The sequence below is a fragment of the Colossoma macropomum genome, unplaced genomic scaffold, assembly GCF_904425465.1.
Source record: "Colossoma macropomum unplaced genomic scaffold, Colossoma_macropomum, whole genome shotgun sequence".
NCBI lineage: Eukaryota > Metazoa > Chordata > Actinopteri > Characiformes > Serrasalmidae > Colossoma > Colossoma macropomum.
In genome coordinates this window covers 20,304,465-20,323,791 of record NW_023494790.1, presented here as the reverse complement: position 1 = coordinate 20,323,791, position 19,327 = coordinate 20,304,465, and the positions used below count along the sequence as shown (strand labels likewise).

At 39.2% G+C, this 19,327-nt stretch overlaps 1 protein-coding gene across 1 annotated transcript in view; it reads right to left on the bottom strand.

The window, feature by feature from the left end:
* Positions 1-17,148, bottom strand: part of LOC118809307 (cadherin-18) — a 135,073-nt gene extending 117,925 nt beyond the window's left edge. The window contains exon 1 of the mRNA XM_036572470.1: positions 17,002-17,148. The gene's annotated coding sequence lies outside the window, so the exon portion shown is untranslated. The remainder of the gene's footprint in view (positions 1-17,001) is intronic.
* Positions 17,149-19,327: the final 2,179 nt, after the last annotated feature.

Here is a 19,327-nt window from a genome sequence, read left to right as displayed (position 1 = left end):
CAATCACATCTTTCACAACATGTTCTTGGCAATGTGCTTACATTAAGGCACATGTGTTATGTAGTAGACTAGTATAAAATAATATACTTCATTGCATACACTCTCAGAAGAAAAGGTATGAAACTGTCCCTGGGGCAGTACCCCTCTTGTCACTGGGGTGGTACCCTCAAGGGTACTTCTCAGTACCTTTAGTCAGGGAACATAATTGTACTATAATCCATTGAAATTACATTTTCTAAGTTGCATTGACTCCACACACCCCGTCTCGTCTTCAGGCTTTTTATTTTATTGTTCTGTTTTAAACATTAGCTTATGAAAAGGTACAAATTCATACTTTTCACCTGGGAAAAAAAATATTTAAGGTACACAATTGGACCTTAAAACCACTGTTGTACCTTTGAGGGTACACTTACATTGTTTGTACCTTGATGAACGAAAAATGTACCTGCACAGATCCTTAATTCTAACAGTGGATCTAAGTAAAACCATCATACCTTACAGCCCTGTTAAAATTTGTTTAGCCCCAACCCCCCCTCAAAAAAAAAATGAAATAGGCCTTCAACAAAATCTAAGCCTTTGCAAAATTTTAATGGTTCTAAAATGAGAAATAGTGATTAAAAACGCTGTTTGTTCCCTTCACTTTCCTGCACTGCTGCACTTTTTCAAAACAGGCTGAACTGCAGCAAAGCAACAGTGAAAATGGCCGCTGTGTAGAACTATTTCACGGTTTATATGAGGACATCAGACAAGTGATTTGTAGTCATTGCTCATGCCAAGTATCAGGAGGGGTACACCATCTGTAGCCATATTTTTTTAAACAAATTCAGAAACAACAGGGTCAAAGTGTACAGTATAGCTTCCAGATATTGGAATTCACTGCCTTGGCCAACTGTTCTCTGTTTATGATGTGTAAATCATTTTTATTTATTATTTTTTTTCAGGTTTCAGTTTTCTGCATGTCCTGAATTCCAGTTTCTGCCAAGAATGTTAATTTTAGTGCATCACTAATATTGTCTCCTTAACTTTCCATGATGCAGAATTACAAATACCTGAAAATGATTTCAGTGGTTCCTGGAACAGTGTACCAAGTACTCAAGTGCCCATATGTATCCCTAATGACAAGACATTTCATGTCTATTTGGAACTTTTTCCATTAAAAGTATAAGTAGTGTATGAGTAAATGTCTTATTCCATATTACTCATACAATGCTTCAGCACAGTCAGCATGAACATACTCTTGATGTATCAGCAGTGAAGTTAAGGGCTGCATCCTTATAGTTCTAAACAAAATAAAGCAAATTTGGTAAAATGTTATGAATGATTCAACTGTAACATAAAATAATAATCTACATTCAGAGCTCTTTCACTCAACTTTAATTTGCAGTAGGCCTACTGACTATAAACAGAGATAATGAGAGACATACATCATGGTAGATTAAGTAGATGCTGGAGGCATACAGAGTCGAAATTATGTTAGTGTACATCAGTGAACACTTGTGAACATAAAAAGAACCGTAGTTTTGTTTTAACATGAACCAGGAAGAGGGATTTCAAGTAGTAATTGGGTAGAGTTCTGTGTTCAGCATTAGCGCTTTATATGTACAGCATCTCCAGTCACAAATAACAAACACACACACACACACACACACACACACACACACACACACGCACGCACACTCAGAGCTCAACTGTTACTCTCTGCTTTCCCCACTTTCCCCTCTGGTAAGTTCAGAGCTAACAGCAGAAGAGATGATAAATAAAAAAAAGAGGGTGGGAAGAAAAATATAATGCTAGGAGGGAGCTTTGGGGTTCCCTGAAGAAAAGCTGAAATATTATATAACCATGATGCCTCTTAAGTGCTGTTTAAAAATGCAAGACTAAATATATATTTAAAAGTGTGAGCAAACATTTTTCAGCCCTGTTGGAAAAAAAAAAGGTTTCAATTCCAAAACATTACGTGCAGCATATATGCTGTATACAACATGTCATACATACTTCATTTCAGTGTTTTTTTTTTATCCATTCTTCATCTTTTAGATCTTTAGCTTCACATCTGGAGGCAAGATGACGTAATGCATTCAAATAAAAGGACTTTCAGTAGTGTAACAAACGTTCCTTAGGCTCAGGAATCTTTGATTCCAGATTTCTCGTTCTCTCCATCTCTCACTCAGATATTCTCAGGCCAGCCAGCCAGACCTTGGACCCCAGGGAGGCTTCAGGGGACAAAGTTTCATCGGAAATGGAAACTCTGCGTCTCATTTTTCAGCGGGGAGTATTCCCTGGCCCCCTCAGGTGATGGCTTTCTGTAAAGAGCTCCCCATGCATTATGGCTATGCTTTAGACACATAAATAAACCGCAAGACATTCAATTCATCATGCCACTGCCCTTTCCAACCAAAATGAGTGCACATAGAGCCTTATCAGCCTCCTGGACAGAGGGAAATCAGACACTAACAACGACACACTTCACTAATATTAGAGTTACAATAACTGCTTTACTTTAGGCGCCACTGTATAAAGCACCTTTAAATCATTTCCCAGAACTTATTTCTGTGTAATGATAAATAATGACAGATTGTTGTAAATTGCAGAGAAATCAGGTGGCATTGTGCAAATACTCAAACAAACTGCTGCTCTTGGTGGAGCAAGCAGCATAGCATTGATTTAACCTTTATTATATGTATACCTCTACTGGGTAGGAAGCAGGAAAAATCTATACTATTAGTTTAAAGTTTAAACATGGCAATGCAGCCAGCCGCATCATATATATATATATATATATATATATATATATACACACACACACAGTTTTCATAAAATGTGAGAGTAATTAAAATATATGATCAAATAGAAGATGAGGCTTTTTCATTCATGCAGTGATGGAGCCTTTATGCTAATAGTCCTCTTAAGAGCAGAACAAACTGCAGATCAATCATCTTTGTGAACTGTGTACATAAAGAATGCAAAAACAAAGGAAATCAGGAAGGGGCAAGCACAGTTTGTGGCATTCAAAGCCTGTGCATGTATGCTTAATTAGTTGGTGATGTTTAGTTTGTAAAACTTATTCAAAGGTAATGGTTAAATAAAGGCAAAGAGAACAGAAGAACTGTATTTTGCATAATATTGGCACTTATTTAAATTATTGCAATATTCAATAATGTTCTTGTTCTTGGCTGTGGTCATGTAATTCTTGCCTGTTTGTTGATGACTGATTGATGGTTTTGCATGCATTTTGCTCATCTGCTTATCTTCTGATCCCTGCCTCTCAAAACTCATTCATTGAAAATATGTAACAAACATAATGCAATTATTGTCAATTAGTAATTTGAAAGGTAGGCTAAGGTTTTATTGAAAACTTTATTGAAAATGAAAAATAATATCACTTACTTTGTTAATTTTGGATGTTGGGAAGTAAAAAAAACTGCTAAATGAAAAGCTGTTTGGGAGTCGAAGGAGTTGACTCTTATTTGTGAGCTGAGCCAACTCATTTGACTCACTGAAAAGACCTGGAATGCCCATCACTACTGAGTAGTCAGGAGCTAAACCTGTGTTATTTTGACTGTATGTCACTCCTATTCAATATTTCCACAGTCCAAATACGTTCTCTTATAGTCCTGTGTCTAATTCTAAATTGCTGCTTAAGGAAAATGTTTCAAATTATTGAGCAAGTTTGCAGATATTTCTAGATTCTCTGTTTGCCTGTTTTGTAACCCCCTGAGGAGTGTGAGCTTAGGGAAGAGAAGAGATTTCAACTGCAGTTGAAGGAAGAAACAGGCTGGAGGGAGTGGCTTTGGCATGGCACCCAGAGCAGAGGCTTGGCTAATTGGCAAGTGGAGGCACCTGTGAACTCTGCAGTCAAGAGTTTATAAGGCAAGCACTCACGCTGCTCAGTGAGACAGCACTGGTGCTGAGCTACTGAGCGCTTAGCTCTGAGCAAGAGAGTATCTAGTGGGAGGAAACGAGTCGGCTCCATCCATTCCGTGTACTCGAATTTACATCGCTGTTGCTGTTGATACATGTGTCCGACACACTCTGTGGACTGGCTCATCACACTCTCATATTGGGTTTTCACTAAAAGTATCCACGTGTGACAGAACCCTGGGAAGTTTCAGTTGGAAGGATGAAGGGTGCTTGTGGAATGACTAACAGAGAAGGTGTGACTTTGGTGATACTTCTATAAAGAGAGATGTTCAACTTTATACAGATGAGCTAAATAAATCAAATCAGCAAAGTTTTTCAGCTGAAGATGTTTTGGGTGGATAAAGTACAGTTTTAGGAATAATTCTCATAAATATTTTTCATAGTTTATGAAAATCTAGAATTGTCTCCTTGGGGATCCTTCAAATATTTTACCTACAGTAGTTAGCAAATACTTTGTAGTAGGTAGTGTCAGCCTAGTCTAGTGGATGTCCACCAGGTCAACTACCTCTTGTATAAATAAAAATTTATATATGACTATCAAAGACCAGCTAGACAGCTACCAACTTAAGCTTTTTTATTACAGTATGTCACATGCAGGCCCATATCATCAAGTTATGGGCCCCTGAGCACAAAAGTTTGCTGGGCCCTTACCTAGCTACCTTTTCTGGGTGGTCAGTGATTTGTTTTATGATATCACACCAAGTTAAACAAGGCCTATGGAGCACCACAATGGCAGCATACTAACCACAGTGTTGGCACATAATGACTATGAGTGCATCTTTTTTTTTCCAATTGAGAAAAAACAGTAGCAAGATTACTTATACATTAATGAGAACATGTAAATTTATCCTGACAACAAATGCAAACAGTTAAGCTGTCTAGCTAAAGCATACTGCTGCAGCGGGCATGTTGTTTTTTTTTTTTTGTTTTATTTTGTTTTTTTACCCCATCTGTGTCTTACCTCCGAAGACACAGATCACTGCTGACAAGAACGAATCAACTTTTTTAACTCAAGTGCTTAACATTTTATATATGGCTTTCGACATTAGATCTCATGTTTACAGATCCCTCCGGCACATCTTTTGAATACCTGGAGCTTCATATTCATTCACGTTCACGGGAATGCTAGCTCGATGCTAAAAACCTGAAAGCTTGAGTGAGATAATGAAGGATAGTGTAACGTTTACTAAGCAGTGATTGAAGGAGAAAAATAATCTGACATTTAAGTAAGATGTGGAGAGTGTCAGGACTATGATCAGGCTTAACACAAAATTACACTCCTAACAGCAAGTGAGAGCTCAAATGTAGTATCACATCGTGTCATGAAGCCTGCAGGATGTCTACAGTGGAAACACCAAATGCGCTTCAGGTCAAAGCGTAAACAAACCACAGACCTATCAAAAGAAAACTCCTTTACTGACAGAGCTGTCAGCTGAAGAATTGGGGGTCCATCAAAAATGGCAATGCATCTCACTGCATCACACTTTGCTGCCCGCAACTGGTGTGGACATCCTCACTGATTATAATGGAAGCGTTTCTGTTCTGTTGTTTTTGCCTGTGCCGCTTACTGTTACGACGTGGTGTTCATTCGTTTTTACTGCTGTGCTGCTAGTAAAATTCCTACCGCAAGTCAAAACAGCTGTTTAAATTTTCTCATAATTGCTCAGGGTGGCCCCCTAATGACTCAGGCCCCAGTAGATGATCCGGGCCTGACCACATGCTAGTCCAGTGAGAATTATTACTTTATACCAGAATCCGACCATATAAAACCAGCTAAGACCAGCTGAAAACAACCACTTTTTTATCATAGAATATCACATGGCAGTCCAGTGAGAATTACTATTTCATACTAGGGCTCGACTGATGTATTGGTCAATAATATTGTTATATATTCTCAGTTTTAACCGATAGTATTGCCAATAATGTACCTATAGTTAGTGTCTTTTTGGTCATGGCAACACTGGAATTCAACTTACAATCTACTGATGACAGGGAAACAAAAGTTATGGTGCAAAACAGCTCAGTATGTGACACACTGTGAATTTGAACAGACCCAACACCATCTTGGGAAGTATGCATCTAAACCTAACCTTGAGCATGAGAATAACGTGCTAACACAAACCTTTTTTTTATAAAAAGAACAAATCAAAATTAAGGAAAAAAAAGGTGACAAACCAAAACCAAAAGCACAAAGCATTCTGGGTATCTCCGATCCCAGGGCTACAATATTATTTGAATATATGATGTTTCTGATGTTCAAATGAGTTTCAAAATTGTGATGATTACAATCATATCATTCAGTAAGGCATTGTTTAACCACTTAACATTGGTATCAGCCCTATCATTTTCATATTGATTGGGCCTTATTTCATATCATTTTTTTTCTCTTTTGACATAGCTACGTGTAACTAAAATTGGTTTCTACTCTTCAAAATGTCTCACATGTCCACTAGTTTAAGGGCCAAATCAAAGTTGCTTGCGAGTGAACAGTAGGAGCTGGTCATATCACGAGGCTCAATCAACACAAGCTTTGAACAGGTAGAACTGGAAGAAATGCTGGCATCACCTTCTGCGAATGAGTCACCACAAGGTGTTCTCGGCCTGCTCAGATGTCTTATACAGTTTAGTCTTGACTTGATTTGGCTCTACTCCAGCATGCTGAATTTGAAATGAAACAATGACTATGAGGAGCCTAGAACACTGATTGTCAGGTTTAATTTAAGGGTACTGACATCTATATGTGGTGAATCCCATTGAAATGATAATCTTTTTTATACATTAGTTCCCCCATTACAAATCCAGCCAGTGAAGTCTGCTACCCATACACATTACACTGCTGATGCTCTTTCCAAGGCTTGTAACTCATTTTCAGTTTTTTGCTTGTTTTGTTATTCACTTCAGTTTTGTGTTTAATGAGTGAAATGAATGCTCAGTTGGGTTAAGGTGGGCTGATTTGAGAAAATTCCACTTTGGCTTTGAAAAAATGCATAATTGCTTTAGTAGTAAGTTACAGGTCATTACCCTGCTACAAGATGAAATGCCAACTTCTAGGCATTGGTTCAGGTTGGATCTGAGCCAGTAAAATGCTTCTTATTACTTGAGAATTCATCCCGCTGCTGTCATCAGCAGTCACATCATCAATAAAGACAAATGAACCAGTTCCACTGGCAGCCATACATGTCCTTTCCACCATGTTTCACAGATGAGGTGGTAGGCTTTGGATCATGAGCAGTTCCTTTTTTCTCCACACTTTCCTGATCCCATCAATCACTTAAATCATCTCATCTGTCCATAAGACTTTGGCCCAAAGCTTTACAGCTTTTTTCTCCACTATTGTGGTCCACCAGAGCTATTCCTCTTGCTAACCACTGTGCTCTTGCTTATTAATACCGCACCAAATAGTTGGTTCAGACATACCTAATGTTTTGGCTTTGTTATTACTTTCTCAGCCTCATGATGGCCTGTTTTACGTGCACTAACACTTCTTTGGTCCCCATGTTAAGAGAGCAGCTGTCACAGCTACCAAATAAATGAGTAGCCAGTTACATTTTTGTGCAAAAGGAGCTGTAATTGCTATGGATGCACCAATATAGGAATTGTGGGCTGATGCCAATATTTCTCATGTACAGAACACTGTATAAAAAATTAACAAGACCTTAATGTTTTTTAGAATAGCTGCCGATATCTTGTGCGCTAGTTATAAGAACAAAGTTTAGCTCCTGACTTCTTCTCAATGCCCTTGGCAATCAAATGGATTTATTAAATTCCATCACCAGCACAGCTGTTTTAATTTAATAAACTATTGATTAGCTAAAGTAGTTATTGTATGACAACTAGAAATAATACTTGGCTTCCTCACAGAGAGGTCTGGAAATGGTGAAATAGACACATTAACATACATAAAATCATTACAAATTATTAAAATACAATTATTTGTGTTAATTCTAATATTAGTGTTTTATGACTGAATATATCTCAACCCAGATAAATAGCTTTAAAAAAAAAAATTGTTGATGCAAACAGGGTTGAGATATATTGGAATACAAGTATAGGGAATATGTATTCAGAATACAAAAACTAAGGATCTGAATTCCGTCCAAGGTACTTTTTGTAAAGGCAGTTTTTAGAATACAAATACTTTTAACATTTTTAGGAAAATATTTTTAGAATACTTACCCACTAAAAAAAAATCTTCAAAAGAAACACCATCAGTGCTTGATTGTGAACTATTTTAGAATCAGTGCAAAACATGTAGCAAACATGCTCGCTAGATGAATTCTAAAGAGGACCTCATTTAACTGCTTTTTTACAAACACTGGAGTTTCTGCTAGAGCCTGAGTGGACAGTTAAATCAATGTAATCATTGTTAATCTCAGTGTTACTGAGCTCTGCTAAAGCCTGAGTAGACTGATAAATCAATGTGATGCTCAGTTATCAATGTCGCTGTTACTGAGCTTATTTTTGAACAAAATGTTGCATAAAATCTCTACTTTTCCAGACAATATACATGTCATCAAATATCAGTTTGAAATGTCGGTCAAATCGAATCATCTGTCCAATGCTGGTAAAATGTTTTGGTTTACCCCATATGCAGGCACCCTTGATTTGAAACAGTCTGCACTTTAGCTTTATAATCTATTATAAATCCAGTGTGCTGGAGTACAGAGCCAAAACATAAATGTCATTGTCTAATATTACTGTGTCAAACAGTACTTCTGGAGCAGTCTGAATATGTCTAAACTGATCAGCATCATCAAAGTGGAATACACATCAAAAATCTTGTTAAACAATGCAGTTTCTCTTTGTATACTGTACTTCTCTCCTTCTCTCTTTTGGCTTCTAGCTTTGGTATATTAGTTCTTCTGTACTACTGTGGAGTAGGGCTGAAAGGTGATTTGACATTATTAATAATGAAAAAAAGGACCACAAAACTATGATAAATCACAAAACAACAACTATTTCTGCTGTCAGTTTTTCTTTTACATTTTTGAAGCACTGTCCAACCTAATATAAGTTACTAACATAACCTGAAGAAGGCAGCAGTTCACTTATGGCTCCATACCTATGCAAGCAGATAGGAAAATTAAACTGTCATGGCTTAGAGTTACAAAAAGAGGTCTGGAAGCATTTTCTTAAAATAAAGGATAAAGTAGTCCCATACAACATGCAATTCTGACTTGGCACAACGCTACCTTCAACCATCGGAAAAGAAACCATGCTGGTGTCAATTCTGAACCAGCAGAACGGTCAGCAAATGGTAGCTTTTCTTCCATGTTGGCCTACTGATACATCAATCTACTCCTTGAGGACGCTCAATTCACACTATAAGTGATTTGTTAGAATGAGCTACCATTACCCTTACAAAAATCACTAAAGCTCTTCATGTTGCTTGGAATATTCTGAACCATAACGGTTTCTGTTAATCAAAATTGCTTAAGGAGATTAAAATACAACTTGTTTGTAAACAGAGAGTTTCACCTGAATGTTCATCCTGCATACCATAGCTTGTCTAGTAAATGTTAAAATGTTAATCTGTCACATGGTGCTGCAGCCTGAAGAGCTATAACGCTGATCTACATATTGCTACGATTGCTTATTACTTACTGCAGGTCAAAATTATGCGCAGGCTTAAACAAGCACTTGTGGTAATTTAGCTCTTGCTGAACAGAATTTCAGTTTGTCAAAACACTGCCAAACATTTATTGTCACAGCTCACATTTACGGGGCACATTTAAGCAGATTAATCGATTATACGTCAATTAATTCATATGAACAAATTCAAATGTCAAAATATTAGTTTTTTGCAGCCCCACTGTGGAGTGTGTAAAGATAAAAGAATCTGCCTTCCATCAGCTGTTATGAACAAAAGTCTAATCTACTTCTCGATTGGTGAATTGGCATTCCAGCGTATGCGTGCTCGTGCATAGAATGATCTGATTTAACGTTACTAATCAAATGCTTAGCATGGCTGTCTCATCTTTTCTTTGATACCCTCTCACAGGTGGATGCGAGACAAAAATTCTGCTAATTTGAGAGCTCATTCTGCTTCTGCAAAAAGAGGGAGGGCATGAGATTGTATGCCAAGCTGTGTGTTCGTGGGTGTGCGTGTGTTTGTGTGCGGGGCATTTAGCTTATTTCGTGTCGATAGCATAGGTTCCTCCGGTTGTGTTATCACAACAAAAACAGTCTAGGCCGAGGGAAAGATGACAGTTTGAGAGAGGAGACGAAAGAGAGGAAGTAAATGATGAGCTGCAAATGCTCTCAGTGTGTCATTTGTTCAAGCCACATTAGTACATCTCCCACTTTCAATTAAACACCAGCAGAAGCATGATTACAGCTATTATGACTTTCATGAGCATTTTGGAAATGCTACGCAGCAGGTATGGCTGTTAGGATCAAGCCTTTCCTCTATCTTTCTTCCTCTTGAAATGTGCTGTTTTAGTCATGCTTTCTACATGCACTTTCTGAACACATCATTACACAACAGACTGAAAAGACTAAACATTAGCCTCCTGTAAGCAAAGCTCCAGTCAGCCTGAAACGTCTGCTTGGTGCTGTCTTATTAATGACATCATTTGAATAGTGAGCCGGTTTGCGCTCAGCACTGGAGCGTTTGTTTAATTAGAAAGGGTTAGGGATTTAATAAGCTGTCAGTGAGGACACCATTGCTGGCGATGTCTGCACAGTGTGGGTTATAGTATATTGCCTTTCTACCATGATGACTCACTAGCGTAGTGACTGCATTAGGGGACTGAGCTCAGCGACTAAACGGCAGGCTAAAGGTTAAGATCTCTTCAGGCATTGCTTAGAAACTTCACTCGGCACTTTGAGCCTCCACGTCACGTCAGAATGATATTTCAGGGATGCATGAGGTTAAGGTTCAAAGAACCAACACATAATGTGTTCTTTATTTAATCTGACGTGCCTCCACAGAAATAGTCAGAGGAAGACGTTGGTGGTTGATGTTGATGCATTATTGTGCAGCCCTTTATTTACAGCCCATGTGTCAAACACAAGGCCCGCAAGCCAGATCAGGCCCTCCACACAATCCTATCTGGCCCACAAAAGTATTTTAATTTTCTATTAATATTAGCCCTTTTCACAATGTGCTGCACTACAGTCCCCAGCATGCACTGCAACATAATGTGCTCCAAACTCTCCTACCCCAACAACAGTCTATGGGACAGTGGTTACACCTCAATTCTACACAATTCTGCACAATTCCATACCAGCCATATCACCAAAATGCATATCAGCTGCAGTTAAAGCAATATAAACACTTAACATTAGCTCAGCAGCTCAGAAATTAAGCTCAAGTCTTAATGAACCTGCAGCAAAGAAAGTGTCCATGTAATATTTCAAGGTCTACTACAAGTGTCTGTATTTGTGTGTATAACTATGGCCAGTTTGGATTATAGCACAACATTAATTAAAAATGAAATAAAACCATTTTTTTCTCTGGTCCACAGATTTGATGAGATTTTTTATTATGGCCCTTTTACTGGGTGAGTTTGACACCCCTGATTTACAGGTACTTTGGCCAGAAACATTACTATGTATAATGTTTTGGTGGTAATACTAAAGTGCAGTGCCTAAAGATACAGTTGTATGCAAAGTTTTGGGCACCCTTGGTCAAATGACATTTTGTTGATTCTCTATGTTTTAACATAGAGAACATCTACACATTTTTACAAATGTATATTTGACATATAGCAAATAAATAGTAATTGTGCATTAAAATATGCAGAAGTGTGTTCTCTGTAGAGGATGTTTGAACTTATTTTCACTTCACTCACTCATTTCACTTTCACTGGTATCGATCTCAGCAGAAAATGCTGAATTGGATATCAGAGGGAAAAAAAAAAAAATGAACTCAATCCAATCCTGTAACAAATCTAGCCAGAAATTAGGCCTCTGCGCTAGCTAAAAATAATTAGCATGATATTTTTTTCCTTAAAACCGTATTATAATATAATGTTGAGCCGCTCATCATATTTTGGTTAAAAAATACTTCACTTCTTGTTTTGAAAGTTGTGACTACAAGTGTGTGTTCATTAGATTTCTCTACAGACTTTATGTTGCACTGTGGGAAACCCCCAGCAGAGACAGTAGACAATTTATTCTAGCGTAGTCTATGCTCATATTAAGTGTTTAAATTAAACAAAGCTCATTAACTTAGTAGATTTTAAAGACAAAATATCACACTTGTATCAGCATCGCCTGATACTCAAGGTTTCAGTGTATCAATGTCATAAAAGGAAAAAAGTAGTATGTGCCCTCTCTAGCATTGGCTTGGCTTGCTTCAAATCTGTTCATCATTTCCACATAAATAACACATTCTGCATCCACAGAATCACTGCCAAAAATAAGTATACTGAAAAATAAGTTAATGTTAATGTCATATATTTTTTCACGTGGAAACACATTTGTGTACACATTTAATCAGAGTGGCTTAAGCCTTGACACCACCTAATAATTTAAAGATCAATTCAACAACAAAAAAAAAAAACAATCTAGCTGGTTCAAATATTAATAGTGCTTTCTACTGTATTCTAAAACTCTGTGTTCTGGTGGTGTGATGTGAGGAACCCTTGTTAGTCACCTACACAACAAAAAGACACCTACACTTAAAAACAGGCTCGAGAATTCCCACAGATAATTTTACTATTCATCTACAGCAGCCTGCACAAAGACAGTTAATGCAGCTTCCTTTCTCTTTTTGCCTCTCTCTCACGAACCCTAGAGATTTATGTGAAACCATCAAAAAATACCCTTCAGAGAAATTTGTGCGGGTATGTTTGTGTGTGTGTGTGTGTGTGTGTACGGAGTGTAAGGGGGGGGGGTTGTGGGGAGGTGTGTAACACTGTTGGAGTCTCATTAACCAGTTCAACTAGAGTTGGAAAACATTGCACACATACAAGAAGGCTGATTAAAGTTGCAAAAATAGAGGAGATGGAGGGGATGTGATAATGTAACACCGTGTTGAGAGCATTACTCATATGAATTTTAAAAACCTCAATCTACGCCCTCCGTGTCTGAGAACCAACACCAAAGCAAAGAGATGTGAAGAAGAAATGAAATGTTTAAAAAATTTACATTCTTACTTGTTTTATATTTTGAACTGCCTTATATCTGTTACATACTCTTCAAAACTAAAGGTGCCAAAAATGGTTCTTTGCAGTGATGCCATAAAACAACTGCTTTTGGTTGCCTAAAGAACATTTCAATAGATGGAAAGAACAATTTTTGTAAATGATGTGCAAGCATGATGTGCAACCTTCTTGATGAAGGCCAGTCGCAATTTCTTAATATAATGCCTGTAGAAGTGGGGCTTATGGCCAAAAATGAATATCATGGTATATCTGACAAATCTGACAGTTACAGTATATATCTCTGTGCTCCTATGCAGAAAAATGAGCCATGCCCAAAATATTAATTGTTTTGACTAATGGTTTTGGCTTGGTCAGAGTCAGAGTTCTGTAGAGAATATTTGATCTCAAACTGAAGACAAATTAGCTTGGAAATTAATTTTTTAACTGTTTGAAGCCATCAATGCTGAGTGGAATAATACTGACTCTTTTCTGTAAAAGGCTGTTCAACAAAGCTGAAGTTGGCTTCTTATTCAGCAGTTTTTTGTTTGATTTTTGGGTTCCACCTAAAATAGAGCAGCAGTTGCATTCTGGCACCTGTACAGGTACGTGATGTAACAGATGCACCGTTAAAGGTACTTCATCAAATTTCATCACATCAAAAAGTCATTTGTCTCATATGTTCTTTCCATATACTTGCTTCCGACCATCAGATGCTGCCGGAATCTGGAAAATTTTTCAGTCATGCGTCATCTCAGTACTAGCTGGTCTACAGCCTGCTGTGTGGAGATCGCAGTGCTGTCTGATGCAGCTGACCGAGTCAGGTGGGTCCTCAGCCAGGCCTCTTCAGAATGGTATCCATGTAAGGCTGAGGCTAACCCCAAAAGACTGGCAATCCTTTATGTCTGCTGCCTCAAAAACAAAGTGGGCTAACCCTGGCTCAAGCATCCCTGGCTCAGCCATCTGGCTAAAGAGGCTATTGTTCGCATGGTTTGCACTGTTTGTGTGTCGCATTATCTGTGTTTATTTGTGACATATTGGTGTACTGCTCCTGCCTGATTCCAGTTATTTGAGCTAATCAGAATTATTTGTGCTGCAGTTACTTTCTACAGTTGTTAGCGTTCATGATCTTGTTTACATTGCAACAAACATAATGTGAATTGGGTGTGTTTCTCAGTTAAATTGGGGCAAATTCATGTAAATAGATGTCAACGTTTAAAAAACGTCATGGGTCTTCTGACCAGTACTATAACACCTTTAGAAGGCAGTGGTGAGTAATGTTTGTTTATTTGATGTTTGTTAATAGCACCTTTAGAGGGTAGCAGTGAGTTATGTTTGTTTATTTGAGCTGGAGCTGTCTGGCATCAGTTGGGAGCCACTAAATATTTCCAGTTAGGAAGCAAGATAAGCTCAACCACTTTAGGCTTGTACATTAATAATTGCATACAATGAACAAAAAAGTATTCATCATTTCTAAAACTGGACTTTTCAGCTTTAGGACCGAATTGTCTCTTTAGACAGTGCTCCAGGTCAAATGAGCCTCATTAGAGAAAGAACTGAGAATGTGCTGAACATTTTGATATATAACATGTGGGTATCATTTCATATGCAAGTGCCTTTTTGATGCATTTAAGAATATATGCACAAATCACAAAAATGCCCTCAGACCCCAGAGGGTTAAAATTGTAGTATAGAGGTTCTATAACAAAGGTTTTTTCCTAGAACTGTACCCAAGCCAAGAACCATTTAGGATCCTTTAATTTTAAAAGTGTATGTAACTAGGCCAATTGTGTGTCTGTTGCCTGGGGGTAGTGTGTGGTAGGACACTGCAACTATACACCACTGAATACTCTTCAAAGCCGTACTGAATGCTCCTCTGCTATTTGCTCTCAGTCGAACCGTTTTGGAACAAGGGAGCCTGTCAGTGAGGGCAGCGAAATCGTTCTCCACCCATTGAAGAACAAAATGCAAGTGTATGTGCTCACTTTCTCTGTATCTCTCTCTCTCTCTCTCTCATTTCAGAGATCATGCAATCAGCCCACGGCTCTTGGACTCAAACCACAACGATCCTTTCACGCTTTTAAACAGTAAACAGCGCTCCTTCTGTGTGTGTATCTCAGTGTATCTGTGTGAGTGCCTTTGTGTGTATTTGAAGCCATAACATACTGTACTGTGCAAAAGTCAGAGACCATCTTTCGTTTATTTAATTTCCAGGGAAAATGGCCATTAAATACAAGTTCTTCATTTTTCAGAAGATATTTCAGAGGAGATTAGATATAACATAACAGACCTGCACAAGGAAGGGGAAAGCCAGTGAAAACACATGCATATGCCTGCCAGCTCTACTTTACATTATGTGAAACAAAATGATCCAACATTACACACATTAAACATACTGTGCAAAAGTCAGAGACCACCCTTCATTTATTTAATTTCCAGTCAAAACAACCATTAAGTACTAATTATGCATTTTAGAAGGTATTTCTTAAGAGATTAGATATAAGATAATCAAAGTCAAAGGAAAATAAGTGACAAAACAGATGTTTCCAAAACTGGACCTCAAAAAACATTCCTTAAAAAGATAAGAGCTAGAAGACCAAAATTGTCACCATCAGATAAACAATATATTTGTATCTCTCAGTAATTTTTGAGAGAAATGAGAAGATCAAAATCCACTCTTGCTTCAGATCTGAAAACATCCACAGGTGTTTCTGTCCATCCCTCCACTGTGAGAGGACACCTCAATGCTATGGGTCTGAAGGGATGTGTAGCTGTCAAGAAGAGAAAAAGAAATCGACAAAAAAAGAAGAAAATTTGCAAAATAAACCAAGAGGCTGCTGCTGTTCTCAGAACAATGGACTGACCACCCCAGAGTCCAGACCTCAACATCACTGAAGATTTTGTTTAAGATTACATGGATTGTGGCAGAAAGTACAACCAACTTCTAAGACTGAATTTTGAAGATGTGAAAAAATGTCCCTGCAGATTTCTTTGATAAACTGACAGAAAAGAATGGTTGTTGAGGCTTCCGTGTAATGTTCTGTTTTCTGTTAGTACTTAATGGCCATTTTGACTGGAAATGAAATAAATCAAGGGTGGTCTCTGACTTCTGCACAGTACTGTAGCCATCTCAAAAGTGGCATAGTCGCAGAGTAACAGAAAAATACACACACACCCTCCACACCCTATCTTGACAAGGAGTCTAATGACCAAAACATTATTAGCATTCAACTGTGGCCACTCCACTGTCGTCCCCTCTCTCGCCTTTGCAAAGATCATGGAGACATGACCTTCTCTCAGTGGTCTCGCACAGCGGAGTGTTAGAAAGTGGTTGAGAGTGTGTCAGAGTGTAAGGTGCACCAGCGCAGATGAGTATTTAAACCTGGCTAAAAGCGTAAGGAGGATAAGCTGCTGATAAGCCGCTGCCCCACTCCTCCTCAGCCACGACTGCCATTGTGTGTGTGTGTGTGCTGGTAAGCAAAACAGAGTTAGGAAGCAGATCAGACCAGCACAGCACAGATACGGACACAGCCAGTCCACAGGAGAACAGCAACTCCACAGAAGCTTGTAGTTCATGTAGCACAGCAAGAAAAACACAGCAAGTCTGGCAGCACATGCTGTAAATACTGCATACAAATGTATCTCTGCCTCTCTCTCTCTCTCTTTCTCTCTCTCTCTCTTTTTTTCTCCCCACTTCTTCTCTCACTCTTCTCCACCTCAGATACTTAATTCCTTTTCAGCTGCCTCTTCTTCTCCTCTGTCACCCCTTTCTTTTCCTTTCTATCTCCCAAAAGAGAATCCATCATCATAACCACACTGTATATCTTCACTACACATACATATAGATATCTAATATTCTGCCTCTCTTTTTAGACGCTCTGTCAGTGTTCTCTGCACATATATACACTCACTAAAATAGTACAGTCCCAATCCCAGAGGCATCCTCACACCAATCAGCAGCAGTAGAGAAACAGCTTGTGTCATACTATACCTCATGAGATGGATCCATATAAGCATCTCCTCTCTTGCTGGATGTGTCTATCTGCACTTTCCTTGCCTTTCGCAGCATTTTCCTCCCGCTTCTCTACTCCGTGAATGAGACTCTTTCTGTTCCGTGCACAGTGTGTCTGTGTGTGTGTGTGTGCGTGTGTGTGTGTGTGAGCACGAGGGAGAATCCTCGCTGACTCCTCCACTGCAGCAGCTTAGGTAAACCGAGCGCTCTGATTGGCCAGCTCAAAGCTCACAGCGCGTCTGTCATGCAGCACCAGCCGTCCAAGATCTCCCCTATCTCTCTCTCTCTCTCTCTCTCACTCTCGCACTTTCTCTCTCACACATACACACACACTCGATTTGTTCGCATGTCCTTTTGTTATCACTTCAACTCTCTCATGTATTTTTTGTTTCACAATTGTGCGCTATTATAGAGACATTCTGGAAGCCGTCTATCATTTTCTTCCACTGCTGTCAGTCACCCTTTCTTCTTTTTTCTCTTTCTGTAAAGCCCATGGAAGCCTTGAGATACTCTCACTCTCACTCTCTCTCTCTCTCTCTCTCTCTCTCTCTCTCTCTCTCTCTCTCTCCCTCTCTCTCTCTCTGGTCAGATCCTCCTCCCTCACTCTTCTCTGAGAAACACATTCTCTCAGATCTAGACCTCTCTCTCCCCCCCCCCTCTATATGTGCTCTAGCATCTGTTTCTCTCTCGTTCTCAGTGTCTCTCTCTCTCTCTCTCTCTCCCTCTGAGCTCTAGCATGTTTCTCTCTCGTTCTCAGTTTTTCTCTCTCTCTCTTTCTCTCCCTCTGAGCTCTAACATCTGTTCTTTCTGTTTCTTCCCTCTCTCTATCTCTGAGCTGTAGTCTGTCTCTCAGCACTCTTTTTCCCCTCTTTTCTGTTTTTATGTCTCTCTTTTCCCATGTTTCTCTCTTTTCTTTCTCACTCTCTTTTCTTTCTCTCCATTTTCATTTCTTTTCTCTCTCTCTCTGATTCCCTCTCTCTGTACACTAGCCTCTTCTCTCTCTCTCAACTCTAGCCCTCTTTTTCTTACTCTCTCTTTTCTCTTGTTCTCTTTCTCTGTCCCTCTATCCCTCGGCTCTAGCCCTCTTTTTCTTTCTCTCTCTTTTCTCTCTGTCTCTCTCCCATTCTATCTCTAATCTCTAGTCTCTCTCTTTTCTCTTTTTCTCAGTGTTCCTCTCTCTATAAGCTCTAGCTTTCCCTCTTTTCTTTTTCATCTTTCATTCTCTCTCTTTTCTCTCCCCCTCTCTTCCCCCTCTCTCCCCAAGCTCTTGCCCTCCCTCTATTCTTTCTCTTTCCCGTCTGTCATTCTTTTTCTTTTCTCTCCCTGTTTCCTTCTCTCTCTCTAGCATCTCTCTATCTTTCTCTCAGTCTATCTCTCTCAGCTCTAGCCCTCTCTCTTCTTCATCTTTCAGCTCTAGCCTTTTCTCTCTCTACATCTCTCTCAGCTCTAGCCCCCTCTCTCTCTGTTCCTCTCACACTCTCAGCTCTCACCCTCACTCTCTTTCTGTCTCCTCCCCTTGCCAGTTTTCCCAGGTACACTGACGGCTAGCGGCGACTCATCTCTCTCTCTCTCTCTCTCTCTCTCTCTCTCTCTCTATCTCTCTCTCTCTCTCTCTATCTCTCTCTCTCTCTCTCGCTCTGCTCTGAGGGGAAATATAATGAATAATAAAGGAGAGGAGAGCAATGAGGGAGCAAAGCAGGGAGAAAGAAGAGATGGGGAGAGGGAGCGAAAGGCCCTTCACCCCTTCGAGAGTGTGCATGGCTTGTTGGAAAAAAAAGAAAGATAAGAAAAGAAAAGAAATGAAGGAGAGTGCAGGCTTCTTCAGATTGTTCATTCATCAATTAGACAGGCAGAGGATGGAGAGCTTTTGTTGGTGGTAGAGAGAAAGAAGGAGGCCAGTGCTAACTATAAGGAGCCTGTGAAGAGCAGGCCGATTTGCCTGGAGAGAGGGAGAAGTGAAGGCTGAGAGGCAGAAGAGAGGCAGCAGAGGGATGCTGAATGACAGCAGACTTCAGACAGCGGCTAACTGCTCGACTCCAGTCTGTTCATCATTCACACTCACCACTCAAAGCATCCCACGTTCAAGCATTTACCCCATGCCTACCCATTGACTTATAGGGCAACAATATATATATATATACACATTCTATCTATACTGCTGCACCTTGAACATGAATCTATGAATGTTATTTGCTTTAGATAAACACGGTACTTACACACTTAATGCAACTATTTTAAAACAATGGAGCTGAATCATTAAGGGCACTTTCTCTGCACGCAAGGTTCTGACCTAGGCTGCACTATA